Below are 16,902 nucleotides of genomic sequence, written 5' to 3'. Positions count from 1 at the left end.
CACCCTATACTCAATCGTGTTTTACAGATTTAAAGATATCTGTTCATCAGGATAAATATTCATATTGTTATTGATGTTTAAACAACATCCCATGGAAATAACAGATTTAAAATCTTGTTTTAGAATGGATGTTTAGATCATTTTTATGAACAACTTATCTTGTCTTAGAATTGATGTTTTAATCTTTTTATGAACAACATCACATAGAAATAGCAGATTTAAATTCTAGTCTTGGAACGTAGAGCTATTTTGTTGATCATAAAGAAACACAGCAAGACAAGTTACTACACAAACGGGAGATTAACTCTACTTTCACTTTAATTCCAATTCAGTCGTAAAATAATAGATTAAAATAATATATACTTTTTAAAAAAAACAAAGATTGTGTTTTTGTAAAAACGACTTCCCCTTTAAAGTTTGAACTGTAGAAAGGTGTATAAAAGTTAATTGAAACAAGCCCCCGTGGATTATAAAGGTGGAGAAGATCTATGTTTTAATATGTTTTAAATTACTGACACTTTGTACTCAATTTTATAATTAAATCAGTATTACTCATTATACAAAAACTGGATATAGAATAACTATTTCTGATTATAAAAACATAATATGACCGAATTATGATGTGGGTTTAAATGAGAAACAATATTTGTATTATATATTTAAAGTCTAATGGCGATAAGTCATTGGGTGCTTTTATTCAGTTTATTCATAATAAACCCCAGAATTTAATATTTTACATGGTTTAATATAGATAATACACAATTCAGGATAACTATACAATATAAGGACAACAAACTAGAGCGAGAATCGATCGCGTATTGTAGGGGATATAATTTGAAGGAGGGTAAAATCAAAATATATTTAACGTAGAAAGTTGAAAAAAACTGTACAAGATAAGGACAACAAACTAGATAATCGACCACGTAATGTAGAGGGTATAATTTGAAGGAGGGTCAAAACAAAATATATTTAACGTAGGAAGTTGGAAAAATATATATCTTTTATATGCCACCATTTAGAACACCTTTTCTACAATATCCAAAATATAATGGTGTATGGTGTTTATAAATCGTTATCTGTTGAGGTCGTTTTCTCAACCATTGATTTGCTATATAATTTTGATGTTTCGACTCTTAAAAAGCATAAAAAAATTGCTATAATATAAGACATTTGGAAACAGAACCATTTTTCAATGTTGGATGGTCTAATATGTATTCACGCAGCTAACAATGTTTTAAAATTTTAATTTGATGAAGAAACTTGTACATAAATAAAAACAGTATATATGCGTAAACATTTAAGCTATTATTATTATTATATACAGTTTGAAACATCTAGTCAACAAATAGTTTATACTTAATAAAGATACCGGTGTGCACACGTGGGTTTTTGAACGTAACAGATAATATATATCCCCCCCGTGTACACGATTTTGTGCACGTAAGAGAACCCTTAACAGTTGAAAAGTATGCTAAAACGCCGCCGTTTGGGCAAAATTTCGCATATAGTACATAGTATGGCACATGTCCATCGTCACTAAACTAGTCTGCGTAGAATAACAGGATGTTAAACTCCATTTCAGTGTAGGCAATATAGACAAGACAGTGTATCGATATAGATTGTATTGATTTAATATTCTTATCTATGAAATACTAACTAGGTATCAATAAAAATAGAAAAATAATCTAAGTTCTCATCCAGACTAAATGTCATAAAACATAAACGTTGAAGAACCAAAATGAATTTGTCGTTTACATTAGTGTTTCCATTTATAGGCTTTTATTACAGATTTACAAATAAAGTGAACTAATCGGGAAACGCCGTGGGCTTTAGACTTTAAGTGACATCATTGCATTTGATGTTATTTTATTCACGCCATCGTGATCTAAGCTGATAACAACAAGAACTAAAATATGATTAGCATCAGGATCATAGTTTAAACCGTATAACGCAGTGGTTTTCTACGTTTTGTAGCATCAGGATCATAGTTTAAGCCGTATAACGCGGTGGTTCTCAACCTTTTTTTTGCCAACGGCACGCCTTGGAACACGTGAAAGAATAGCGACACACTTTGGTGTGCACGTAAAAGAACACTTTTCTGTAGACGTTATCGACTCTGTACGGCAAAGCTTTTCTCGTAGCCCACATGTCCCTCTTCGTTCAGAATAGTAAGACGTTAAAGCCCATTTAATTTCTTGCACCACATTTGTCAATGACGTCAATGAGTAGTTGTTATCATTGACTACAGATTCCATAACCTATTTCCCAATACTGTACAACTCACAAACATTTCAAAAAATAAACCTTTTGAATAATTAACATTTTAGATAATTAACATTGTAAATAAGTAAAGCCTATGGCGGTTCTGTTGTCAGCCAGAATTGATTTTTTTCTTGTCATCGACTCTTTGTTTGCTGTAATGACCCCCGTGTTTACATGCGTCTTATGGTCTCTATTTATGTTGACATTAAACAATATTCGCTTTCCCAATTTCCGGAATAATTATATTCAACACAAACCCACGTTTCGTGCTACAAAATTAGAAACAAAAATAACCTCGACGGAAGCGGACGTTAAATAAATCTATTTACAACCATAGCACGTTAATAGCAATAATTATATAACCTATATCCAAGATTTTAAAACAATGTCAATTCTAGTACTAACCGCGATTTTAAAACAATGACAATAAAATTCTACTATTTACCAAGATTTTAAAACAATGTCAATTCTAGTGTTAACCAAGATTTTAAAACAATGACAATTATAAAGGCTATCCAAGATATTAAAACAGTGTCAATATCAATTCTATAGCCTACCCAAGATATTAAACTAATGTCAATATGAATTATATACTCTATCCAATAATTGTGGTCTATGTATATGATAGGGGGTTGGATAGCCGAATGCTTAGCACGTGCGCGCGCTGTATATGATTATGGTTAGTCTCAGATTCGATCCCTACGTTGGTCGAAAAGGTTCCTTGGGATCTTCTAGCCACAGAAAAGGGACAACTAGCTTCTAGATCTTGCCGATTTCATATTACAGAATTTAAAAATCTGTATGAAGAGTGATATATTTTGTAAATAGAAAATGGCGTTGCTTCTGGGCATTTTTAGATCATATCCGACGAAAAATCTATTTCTAAACATGTAGTTCAGTTTGTTAAATTGGTAACTTTATTTACGAAAGGCCATAAGTGGTTCCTCCATGGTATTCCATTTATCACAAAAAACTGGTCAATGTCAGTATTTATATATAAAATCACACTATGTTCTGACATCTATTACATCATGAAGGCACGTGCATGTTGGAAAAGGTCAAAGTATATTAGGTGCTAGACTTAGAACAAGAGAAAATCAGTGTTTGTTTTATGTTGTTTAATTTTTTATCTGTAGATAGTATATTTTTTGATGTACATTAAGTGGTACACTGCAATCAGAAGAGTGCAAAATCAACATTATTTGGTTCAGTAGCGGATTTGGACCTAATACCGGTCTGTATCCGTCACCAACTTATTCAGTAATTGGTTGGTTGGTAGGTATATAGAGTTTAATATCAGCTTAGATCAAGGGTGATATCGCAGACAAATTTATTCATTCTTTTCAGTAATATTTAAATCCATCCCAGCGGCCAATCTTTTACATAGAGGTCGCAGCTCATCGGGCATTATTCAAAAGTTTTCAGGCGCGCCTCTGATTCGGTGTTTATTGGGTTGTAGTAAATATTTAAATACCATATCTTATGTGATTTAGTATTTATTAATATGTGTTTTTTTTTCATGGCAGTTTATGCCCGCGATGATTATAAATATCAATAGGTAATGTTTATTAGCCTTTGACCTTGTGATGATCAGCTGACTAAGTTAAAGGAAGGCATTTCGCCATCTCACCAACTCCAAGGCGTGGACGAATTGATGAAAATGGTAGTCCGATGGTGACCTGTGGTTATTAGTGTTAAATGAACTCTCTCTCTCTCTCTCTCTCTCTCTCTCTCTCTCGTCTTTACAGTGTACGACTACCTATCTAGTTGGCGGTATCAAGATCTCTCTTGTTTTATGTGTCTGTTATCGGAATCTTACAATATAAACACTTAATGTAAAAACATCAGATCTGTTTCATGTCTTACATCAATAAAAACTCTATGGGTGATCTCAAACAAAATACCTTTAATACCAAAATAGGCCTACGCCCGGCAGTATATTCATTCACAAGATTCCCGTGCAACTCAACGCCCCCTTCTGTGTGGGACCATTAAAGCCATTAGAATCCATGATCTAATTAATAATTAAAATTATTACCACGTATTTCCAGAAAAGAAGTTTCTTCTCTTCCCATATATCAAACTGATTTGATTACATTTAATAATAAAACAAATAGTGTTTTTTTTTCTATCCGAGAACTCCGTGGACTCAAAACCTCTTAGTCGAAACAAATTTCGTCCACACACTAACCTTGTTAAGGAAAACGGCACGCAATATTTTCTCTTTTCTCATCAATCTTTTAAAGAAAACCTATTGGTTTTATGTATTTTATGTTATATGTCACTGGGTTAATGTGAATACAGAAGATATCAAGAATAAAGCGATTGACTGATTGTGTGTTAAACCCTAATTGTAAAGCGTACAATTCGTACAAGTAGACATATTTTACGACTCAGATATGTAAATTGGTTTGTTCTTGTCACTTTGTATGATTAGTCAACACTGTAAAATTTTAAGTGTTAAAAGAATGTTTGTAACTGTTGTTCAAATATATCAACTCAAAACATTTCAGCTTTAACATCTACTTGCACTCCCAAACGTAAAGAAATGGGGCGGTGGATGAGTGATAGGCATTGACTTTTCAATCAGAATCAAGGCTTTCTTAATGGTAATCGATTATACTCATTACCTGTTTTGAAATACTGTTCTGGTAATAAGTAAGGTAATAAGTAAGGTAATGGAAGATTTTAAAAGTTATGAGTAATAGATATACCTGATCTTAAGCGTTAATTTTTTATTGAATCAGAAGAACTTTAACATTAAAAATAAGTTAGCTTGCTGAATTCTCAAAATTGGAAACGAAAGCCATGAATAGTGTACAATATTGAAATCGATTTATGTGTGTGAAAATAGGTAGATATATTCTTTCCCCGATTGCAATAAAACAGAAATATTGGGTTATTGCCATGGTTTAATCTATAAGTTGGTTAATATATACGGCTACTAGAGATACTTTATTTGTAAACGTTTTCCTAAATGTGTCGTATAATTTCCTGGTCAGTTTTATTATTTCAATGTTTAAAAACCGAATAACAGAAATGTAGCCTATGATCACCATTCTCCATGTATTAGTTGTTCAATAAAAGAATGGTATATTTTCCTTTCTCCGTGGTGTATTTATAAGTTGGTTAATAAATACAGTGGTCTGTGTCCCTGATGGATGAATCTTGTGCCAGAATGTAATAGAATGATAAACACGTTGTTAACGACATGTTAATGATGAGTAATAGAGAGCGGTTTATCAGACAGATGGGGTATTTGTTTATACCTAACATTAAAACACAACCCGTTCTTCTATCTGATATTAACTCTCTTCTGTCCAGTGCTCTAATAAAACACTAAGTAGCTTTAAAAATACAGCACTGTACCTCTTAGAATTCTCTATTCCAATGTTTATAGATGGGTGTGTCTGGAACGAAATATTTTAATCACGCCCCTGATGTTAGCTTTGTTCTGTTCGATTGTCGCGTTTCGACTCGGTACCCACTTTGACACGGATACATATTTTCATTAATGGTAAGAATACTTGTAGGAATAGATAATATAAAATACAATACACTATAATGAGGAGGTTCAAAACGAAAATTATATAAATAGTTGCAGAGTGTTTCAAATATATAAGAAGAATGGCACTAAACCCACATGACAAAAGAACCTATTTGACTCGCAGCCGTTTCCTGCGCACCGGGAGCGGAGACACCCTCACTGTTCTGAGACATTTGAACAGCAGAATTATCATGTATCCGAGGAACCAACGGCAAAAGTACCCAAGTATTCCTTGAAAATTATGAAACACGACAAACGCATTATTTAATTGAATTATGGAATAAGGGAAACGTATTATTTAATTGAGTTATGTAATAAGGGAAACGCATTATTGAATTGAATTATATAAAACGGGAAACGCATTATTTAATTGAATTATATGAAACGGGAAACGCATTATTTAATTGAGCTATATAAAACGCATTATTTATTTGAATTATATAATACAGGAAACGCATTATCCATTATCGATTGTATTATTTGTGATGGGACGAACACTTGGCGTTTGGCGAGAATAAAACGCATACTTCACTTAATGTTTTCTAGAATAATATTTCAACACAAAACGGGGGGTTGGATGGCTGAATGGTTAACGTGCGCGCGCTGTATCATAAAGTCTGTCATTGAGTCGACTAGCGTGGTTTCGAATCCCCGGTTGTACGTGACAAGGAGTAGGGTCGCCTGTCCAACCTCGTGCGTTTTCTCCGGGTCCTCCGGTTTCCTCCCACTGCTAAAGACCCCTACGCGCAAGCGAAATATTGAAATAAAATTAAACCATATGTTAGTCCCGAAATGACCTAGTTTGTGTCGAGTGGACGTTAAACCCCATCTCTCTCTCTCTCTCTCAACACAAAACTTCGACCAATTGAAGGTTAACATATTATAATTTGTATTTCTGTGCTTATGTTCACAATGCCTTGAGGTGGGGTGAGGGGTGGGGGAAAGATGGCCGGAAAGATGCGTTTCAGTCTTCTTTTCTTTGTTTTCGAACTTTCAAAAAAAAAAGTATCCCAAACAAAATCATCATCGCCAAAAATAAATCACCACTAGGGAAATGGAGATCGACCGCATCAGCGCTGCATCCGAAAGACTGGTAACATTGCTTGATCAAGACTAGAGAAACCTAGTAGAAACATCACCAAGTAATATTAGTAATTGCATTCCATAGAATTGTGACCTCTCGTTAAAGTGACACGATCTTACAACCATAAGTCTTCTTCGCAAGGCAAAGTATTGAACTCCACAAATATCAACAAATGTTCGCCATAAAATTATCACCCGAGGTTGCGAACTTCTTATTAACATTGTGTGACTTGAAATGCTTTTTCTTTCTTAAAATTTGATTAACATTAAATTATCCAAAACACGACAAACTGTGATAAAATTTTAACGGCTGGTTAAACGATATTCATTAATCTGTGAATTTAATATTCCGGGAGAAGGGTGCTTGATATTAATATTGCATTTAAACACGACGCCAGACACGGTACCTTGTGTTTGGAAACTAATCAGATAAGTTTTACTTCTAATGAGGCGCAGGACGGCTTCTACTCAGCCGCCATATTGATCTGTGTTATTATCTGATAGGATTTTAATACGGTTCTTGCAACCTTTTACAGACTAAACTTTCCACTAATCTCTGTACTTCGACTCAAATGGCTGAAAGTAACCCGAGATGAATCCTTGGTCAAGCTAGTGAGTGTCCAGATTTTAATCTTGGACTATCATTTGCCCGACTGACATGTCTTCGATCGTGACAAACTAATGGTGTACAATATTAGGACGATTTCTCTATTAGCTTTCTGTCTTAATTCAATAGCGTTCGTCCATCAATCTCGGCGTTATTATTGTGGGTGCCTTGGTCGGTGTTCAATACCCCCTATCATAGGCTCATACATCATCCATTCATACGGTCGTACTCCTATAGAAATACGTATTAATATAGCTGGACCCTGATGCCAGTTTAAACTAATAATATAAAGATATGGACGGTGCTTAGTCATCGACAAAGACATACTTTATTAGTTTGTCCTTCAACCAGGCGTTTCTTTGAAATTAATGGAGCTTCCTGGAGTTTGAACTTCTAATCGGTTGGGGCCTGAGGTTCAAGCTCGGCTCTCTCCGCTAAAGTCCTACTATTACAGATTTTAGTAATGTATTAAATATACATTTATATTGCGCAAATGTAACGTAACGTACACAAATAATCAGAAACAAAGACGTAGAATTAAACGCGACCCAATATAACTCGGACAATATGACGTAAAATTAAACGACGACACAATTTAAGACGGACAATATGACGTGAAATTAACGCGACAACACGTAAAATTAAATGCAACACTTTGTAAGACGGGTATCATTACGTTAATTTAAACGCGACAAAATATTTCTTGGATAGTATTACGTAAAAATAAGTTTGATAACATATGACATAGATAATAATAATATTTTAAAATACTGTGATGTAAAAACAACCGTACTACAATATGACGTAACACAATATGCTGTTAATATTAATTATGTGCAATATATCCGTCACGACTATACTGTTTCCACGCCAGTATTAAAGAACGTAAGACTACTACAAGCACGAAAATACTGCAATACATTAGAGATTACTACATAGCAACGGAACTGTGTTTCGTGTCAAATTATGACCAATATTCTTAATCAATGATAACATTTCCTAAAGCTCTTAAAATAGATTGATTTTGATTGAAAAAAAAAATTGGGCCTGAGAACAGCGTAGGTTCTTGCAAATGTAAAAGGAATTCCTGTGAGATTTTCTGCCACTTACAAAAGCGACAAATTGATAAGTGATCTACCAAGCGAAAACCTTTTAGAGCTAATTAAATCTCAGTATTACTATTTATGCACGCGATAGTATTGGACCAACGCGAGGAAGAAAGTTATGTCATAGCACCATATCTTTAATGGAAGATGTAAAAGTGACGCCATCTGAAATAAATCGGAACTTTGGTTATTAATAGGTCCATGTAACAGTGAATGGATGATTTTTTTATGGATATACCAACGAATATAGTTCTTTCTATTTATAGCCCTTTTTTCCCATTTCCCTTATTTTCCACGGAGATTATTTTTAGTTTTTGGTCTAAGAAAAGGCTTTGAATTTACATTTTCTGTCGGGTTTTGGTGATTATTCGTGATTTGTAGGCTGATGGATAACCGAGGTTTACTTGTGTGCTGCTTTCGGTTTTGTGTATCTCAAGATTTCCATGCCTTTGAGCAAGACGTCGCCAAATGTTGCTCCATCTGTGGTAGAACATTATGGAAAAAGTTACATAGTCGATCAAAGAGACAAGGAATTAACATTAAAGTCAATGTGGAAAAATATGGGGCTACTTGATAATGAATATTTTGGTTGGAGAGTACAAGGATAGATACCCATTTTGATTTTGAGAGTAGGTCGGTCGACCCATATGCACAAGAATTAGTTGGGTAGAGAGAGAGAGAAATGGGGTTTAACATCCACTCGACACAAACTAGGTCATTTCGGGACTAACATATGGTTTAATTTTATTTCAATAATTCGCTTGCGCGTAGAGGTCTTTAGCAGTGGAAGGAAACCGGAGGACCCAGAGAAAATCCACGAGGTTGGACAGGCGATCCCTACTCCTTGTCACGTACAACCGGGGATTCGAAACCTTGTTGGGTAGAAGATTGTGCAAATGTGTGACGATAACAAATTTGTAAAACATAATTGTGATACGTTTGTTGTTTTTGATTCTCTTATCTCTGTTGGGAATTGCTTTTGTTTAAAGCCATTATAATTCCGATATATTCTATGGCCAAAGCAATGAAAATATTCATATTATATTAGATTTACAACGTGATTCTTATGATCATTATGTCTGGGTCGCTAGATGAAACAGTCCTCTCTCTCTCTATATATATATATATATATAAACATTGTTGTATATTACAAGATACATCACACAGACGATTTCCATCATTGCTGACGTCATATATTATAGTCCAGGTAGAGACCAATATATTACATGAGTTTTTGTTAGGGATGTGCACTAACTGCCGTTTTTAAATTTTAACTTATAACCTTACACAACAATAGAGTCTGGTCAATAGAGGCATAATTTTTCAGATTAGGTAATCTTGTCGTTGGTTATTTCCAGCTGTATTGTCAGCCATCAACAACTATAATAAGTCAGTGATTTACATGGTGATCAGAAATTTCATAATAACCCAGACGGTCGTAATTCTCGACTGTAGTCTCTTCGCTGACAAGCAAGCATGGCTGCAAATAATCGCTCATGTACGATATATTCGATAAATCTGAGAAACTGTTATCTGTATATTGGAAAACATTATTGATTTCATTAATGCACAAATTCTCCATCTATCGACATTTAACCCCAAGAATGTCAAAATTATTTGATCGCCGAAAACATTTTGCAAAGAAACCAAGCGGGCTGTACTGTTCTAACGATTTTAACGTAGATTTCCGATAAGACTACATCCGTAAATATTCTTTAAATCAAATTGATCTGAATTCACGTCATAGACTTGCATCCATTAACCATTCCCAATCTCGTTCAGCTATCGAAATGGTCCATGCAGCAATTTGTTTCAAAGTCTCGATTATCCAATTTTTTTTTATCAATAAATAGGCTGTTTAGTGCTGTAGAATTAAGTCTTGGTGATCTAGATTAATCCCCTCATCCATAGAAGATTTTTGAGCGAGTGGTCAGAAATGGCGCGTATCGACATGCCGCATTGATCAAATTGGAAACAATTTGGTAGCAAAATGGCTTATGGAAAATTATTACGATGGAGCGAGACAGGCAAATCGAGCTTAATCGCCTGGCCAATAGTTTCAAATCTTTTTGATCCTCTTGTTTTGTAGACAGTCGAGGATCTTAATGTTTCCCCATGGGAAAGATTAAACCCCAGCCACGTCATATCGTGTGAAAGATTTGCGTGAACTAGAAACATGGAGACAATGAACCGTGTTTGATATTATTTCTAGTCTATAAAGCGGCGTACAGAGAAAGAAGAGGGGGGCAATGGCCCCGTGCATCCATTTCAGTGGGTCAGACAATCAAAGGGTGAAACTAAAGCTTAAACATACATTCCCACAAAAGTATTTATCGGGTGGTTATTTCCAATAAAAGTATAGCAAATTTGGTATATGTGGAAAGTATAGAAGCCCAATCTTACTAGAAAAATACTGGATTACCCGATAAACACTCATCGGACAAGCACTGGGCAAAAATGTCAGCGTAACACTAACTGGCAACCTGACGTATTGTCTGCCAGTTTATTGTCTGCCAGTTTCACTTAGGGATCGTTTGTTATTTCTTGATCGAATGGTTAGGCGGTTTTGTGAAAATTGAGGGGTGTAAACGTATATCAGACTCTGCAATTAAACAGCAGAAAAAGAAGTTAGCAGAAAAAAATTCAAGAATTTACTTAGGCCTCAATATGTAATGGACAGTAAGTAATGACAAATACATTCTTAAAAATGGACCCTCCCTCAAACAAGTTAGGTGACAAACGTGGCTTCTAAATAAAACACTTTTTATAGCTTGGGGTATATCCTTGTGAATACAAAGTTTTGAAAGGGTTTTGAAGCAAATTTGCGATAGATTAATTAGTATGAATATCTTTTTAGTCCAAATATATCATCACATCACACAGTTGGGAAGATATCTTTAAGGTTTTTGAAATTTATAATTATCGCTGTTAACTTTATCATATTTAAAGGCTTACCTACTTAATTTGGATAGAAAGACAATTTCGCCTGTTCTTACATTTTGTCTTCCGTTCTCATACCACTCAATATTTTGCTCTATACTTAAGTCTTGGCGGTGTTGGGTGGGGATGTAAATCAAGAAGTTGGCGCCGGGCATCACCAAACCTCTGCATGCCACTAAGATTATGAAGGTCTTGGTCTGTCAAGTCTCTTATGGTCAGGGGGGTTGGATGGCTGAATGGTTAGCGTGCGCGCGCTGTATCATAAAGTCTGTCATTGAGTCGACTGGCGTGGTTTCGAATCCCCGGTTGTACGTGGCAAGGAGTAGGGCCGCCTGTCCAACCTCGTGGGTTTCCTCCGGGTCCTCCGGTTTCCTCCCACTGCTAAAGAGCCCTACGCGCAAGCGAACTATGTAAATAAAATCAAACCATATGTTAGTCCCGAAATGACATAGTTTGTGTCGAGTGGACGTTAAACCCCATTTCTCTCTCTCTCTCTCTCTCTCTCTCTCTCTCTCTTATGGTCAATTATACATTATTAGTTCATAGTTTAATAAAATTGTTTACCTGGTTGACTCGTGTTGTCAGATGACAATCTGACCTCGTTCAAAATACCACACGACTGGTTCGACACGACCGCCGCATAAAATAGAAATATTTTGAAACATATGCATAGCAAAGAAATGTTTCGAAACAGCCACATAGAATAGAAATGTTTCGATACAGCCGCATACCCATTTTACAGCATCTACCCTATTACTAATCAAAATAACACACCATACCAACAAATTTCAATATTTTATTTTGACTTAAAACAAAAGAGTTTAGCTCGTTTAAAAGGTGGTGTATTGATTAGGTTTGAATACCAGTACTGAAAATCACTATTCTTTAAAAATATTCCATCGAAAAAATATAAAAAATCAATTTGTAATAGACAAGATCGCTGGATTTGTACTTTAAGCATACACGTACGATTAGGTCGTTCGTTCAATCGTGTGAAACCTGTCGTTAAAACTCCAAGACGTATAAGTTTTATAGTAAAGTTGTTAGGGGTTTTTTTGTACAGGTGTGTGGAGGTGGCAAGTGGAGGTGTCTTTATCAGATCTATAATAAGCTTAGTTTCTCTGATCATTAGAAATAGATATCTGTCACTAAGGCGACAACACTTGTCAATAGTGTCCATGTGGCAGTTTGTCAGGAGTTATGTCCCTTGTCACCGTATAGGTAAAGGATACGACAGGTTTGAAGATAAGCAAGTTTTGTACAAGTAATTATTTTAGAAAGCATTTATCACTGTTTGGAAACTCGCCCACTATATCTCGAAGATTTGTAGGGGATGTGCGATCGATTGGCAAATTTCTAAGTTAGCTAAATAATCGTTCATGCGTCCTTTTGAAAGATTTTAGATATTAAAATGACTTTTTTTCATCACGACAGTATCCGTGGCTTTTCATATCTTATTTGCTGATCTCCCATAAGACGATATTCACGCGATTGCAAGGCTTCGGAGCAGAATAATTTAAGTAACTGACAGATCCACAATGGGCCATAAAGCTAATAGTCATTTACTTATTTAAATTTAGCAATAATACCTCGAGCAAAATGTGTTCTTCGGGTAGTTACATCATTGAACAAAAATTCGCTGGGTTGGATGCCATCTTGGTTAGATGACATCGATGTACATGGACAGTAATGAATTATATAATTCAGGTATTTAAATTTAGCAACAGTAAAGAGAAAAATGTGTTCTTTGGGTAGTTAACTATAGACAAGTTTAATAAAACATGGTTTACATACCATCTTGACGTCGATGTTTATAAAAAATCCACATAGTTTTAGAAAGGAAAATATGACGTCCTGATTTCAATAGAAAGGGATGGAAACTTCAGATGACCACAACGTACGTTAGAATTGGCCAATTTTAATCGTTTTTGGCCAACATGCTTTATGATAATTATGTTTTTTACGTGGATGGTCTGAATGTCTATATTTGCCTTTTATTCTGGAATAATATTCGTTTAATATACGCTTTTATGTAGAAGATATTGCAGACAATATTTAGTTTCAAATAAAAACGAACATAAATACGTGGGCGATTTTGATAACGGATTATATTGCTTTGGGCAATGGCTATTGACGACTTCTTCCTCGATTGTCTCAGGCCATCTTGAATTAATACATTGTTCGACTTAGCTAATTTTCAGGCAACGTGCAGCTGTTCAGAAACGAGGAAAGTATTAGATCTATAGTTAATTGTCACATATTGTAGGCTGGTCTACAGGGGAGTTTGCTTTTAATTAATCAGATGTAACACTCCCCCTGGAGGGGGGATTACTCCGTGACCTGGCCTTGATGTAGGATTACAACATTCATCCTTTCCATAAATGTTCAGGAAATACTGCCCCTCTGTGTTTAATTGCCGTTTTATAAAATTTAGTACAATTTAAATAGCAACATGCAAAAGTAGCATAAAAGATGTTAGCTATGTAAACTTCTCATATGAGATGTGACAAAAAGGTGTTCGAGAGAGCCGTGTAGTTTTCTGGCGCATGTGGAGCCACAGTGAGAAAAGTAAGGCCACGGATTCGATCGCCGCCTTGGTCGTGAAAATTCCCCGGGATTTTCCAAGCAGGTTTCCCTTTGTTAGTTGGGGGAGGGGGTATCATAAGGCCTGACATTGGCTCAACTGGCGTGGTTTCTATTCCCCGGTTGTACGTAACAATCTCGCGGGTTGTCTCGGGGTCCTCCGGTTTCCTCCCAATGCTAAGACCGCTACTCGCAACAGAATTATTGAAATAAAATTGAACCATAGGTTCATCCTGATTTGACCTAGTTTGTGTCCAGCGGGCGTTAATCTCTCTCTCTTTCAGCCGAGTTAAGGTGTATAATTATTCTTGGTATTTGGATTTTGATAAACAGTAAGCGAAAACTCCGCTGTCCTGGCAAAATTTCACCCAAACCACACATACTGCATTATGTACTCCCGTCTTCATTAACCCAGTAGGTATAGAAAACCTTAAATAACACTTATTTCACATAGAACTAATTAATAGATGTGTTGTCGAAACTAGGGATTCATACAAAATGATTATCAATCCCATCTCTTAGGACCGTTAAAATTACACTAAATGATATCTTATCAAGCGTTATAAATAATATACCCTGTAACCACAGGGATGAGATATTCGATCTACTAGAATGTATATTTAATGACATGCAACCATAGCGGGATAATATTACCAAATTAACTAATCCCCTATGGTCACCACAACACATGGCAAACTATTGCAACAACATTTAAATTTTAATATAAATGACAATTATTTCATTAATCTTTAGGTTACGGGTTTGTGTTTCAAACTCTGTTGTGTTGTGTGACAAATTATTGACAATTGTTTTATTCTTTTGAATAATTAAATCACCATTTCACCAAGGATATAACAAAGAAAAGGGACAATATTTTAGAGAAAAGGTAAGATTAGATGCGCTTTGTGATTCACTATAGCTACCGGTCGGTAATTAGACACTAGAGAAAGATCTACGGTCCAGATATTACGCACTTTTAATCTAATATTTAACTATATGATCTAGATTTTTACATTAAATGAAAACTGAAGAATGTCAGCGATATTTAAACGGGATGCGACCATTTTGATTTTAATCATTATACATCAATTATCAATTGTGTTGTTTATTTTTGAAAAGCGATTGAGAAATTAAACACTTGTAAATTGGTAGCTCATTAATGTTGACAAATAACAGATTGCGTGTTCAGTAATTGACAGATTAAGCTAATGAAATAAAACAGAAAAAAAACTACAGACCCACAGACCGCACAAAAAACAAAAAAGCACTTTCGTTTAATCTTTCAAAACGAAAATTTAATCGTATAATCGATTATTTTGTCTTATATTCTGGTGGCCTGCATGTTCAGGATTTTAGAATTTTATATTTTTGCGGTTTCCAGTAATACTAATCCCCCTGGAACTCTATATTGATGCTCATTCGACACCTGTTCGTCCTCCTGCATTAAGGTTTATATTACTAGTAGTTAATTATTCATCAAGGCATCAAATATACTCAGCTTACCTTGTCTATATTGTGGTAATTTAATAGCACTTGAAAACACCACACAATGAACATGATAATGGCTACTCTCAGCCCTTTTATAACAGTTTCTAGTCAATTCGAGCTTATCGTCATTTGCCATTTTTCGGACAATATCCAATTTTGCAACTGTTAAATCGTTCCCAAATTGATTATTTAACATTTAATTATAAATAATAATCAGCATACCAATGGTGAGTAAGGTGCTGCCTTGGTTAAACCCTGCCCTTTTTTAGTCGCCCCCTTGTCAGCTTGGCAAGGACCAGTGTCTAGTCGTTCGGATTCGATAAAAAAAAAACGAATTCCCATGTACACGTAGACAGCAGCAAGGACGTGGAATGAAATGAGGTTAAACTTCCTACTTTTCTGCACCAACCGAGATAATGAAGACAGACCAACTCAATGCAGTGTGCTATTCTTCGTCGAATTCATACTGCCATGTGTTCCTTAACGCGCAGGTCAATGTGTACAGGGTAACTCGGTTTGCCGTTTTATCCGAATAACTAGACGTGTTATTCTTGCCCGGCCCTCCGACAAGGACATAAAAACAGAACGAAGTTGCGCCTTACAGCAATAAACACAACTGCAGCCTAGCAAAAGCATAGATTAATGACATCCGATGAATTGATGACGGCATAAAGTATGTTTATTGTTACCGAGGGACAATAGTACCTTAGTTACTTTTAGTACTCTCCACCACTTATTACCATAATCTAATCTAACTATTAGACGCGTCAATCACTTCACCTTATCACCCCACCACTGGGGAATTTATAAACGACTTTCACTTGGCTGCAATAAAACAGTATCTCCTGGGTTTTTTTTAAATCTAATTTACCCCTATATTTAATAACTGTACACACCGACTGTTACGGAGCCGGGCGATTTATTGGAACGGATAGGAGTTTCGTCAACATTTTACCGTGTTCCAACATTGCCAGGACGGGGGATTTGACCGCGACACCATCGTTTATAGCATAGTTTAGAGTTTGGGTATGTATATCATTAGTTACTATGCTTCAATGCAAGATATGAATGTATTGTACATTATGACAACTAGATATTAAACATACATTATGCAAGAGCTAAATATGCCTATTGCAGGTCTTTCTGTAGGCGTGAAATGTTATCTAAATTATTAATTAGACATTAATTAACTTATCCAGACCATAATCAACTCTCGATGCCATCGCTAGCCTACAATATTTAACGGATTGGAATACATTTTTAAAAAAAATTAATTAAACGTAAAA

At 35.3% G+C, this 16,902-nt stretch overlaps 1 protein-coding gene across 1 annotated transcript in view; it reads left to right on the top strand.

Annotated features, from left to right (window-relative positions):
• LOC126807891 (innexin unc-9) overlaps nucleotides 1-16,902 on the top strand; it is a 129,455-nt gene that overhangs the window by 36,853 nt on the left and 75,700 nt on the right. The window lies entirely within an intron of this gene.

Source organism: Patella vulgata, chromosome 9 (assembly GCF_932274485.2).
Source record: "Patella vulgata chromosome 9, xgPatVulg1.2, whole genome shotgun sequence".
In the NCBI taxonomy this organism is placed as follows: domain Eukaryota; kingdom Metazoa; phylum Mollusca; class Gastropoda; family Patellidae; genus Patella; species Patella vulgata.
The sequence above is the reverse complement of the archived record's forward strand: the minus strand, read 5'-3'. Positions and strand labels throughout refer to the sequence as shown.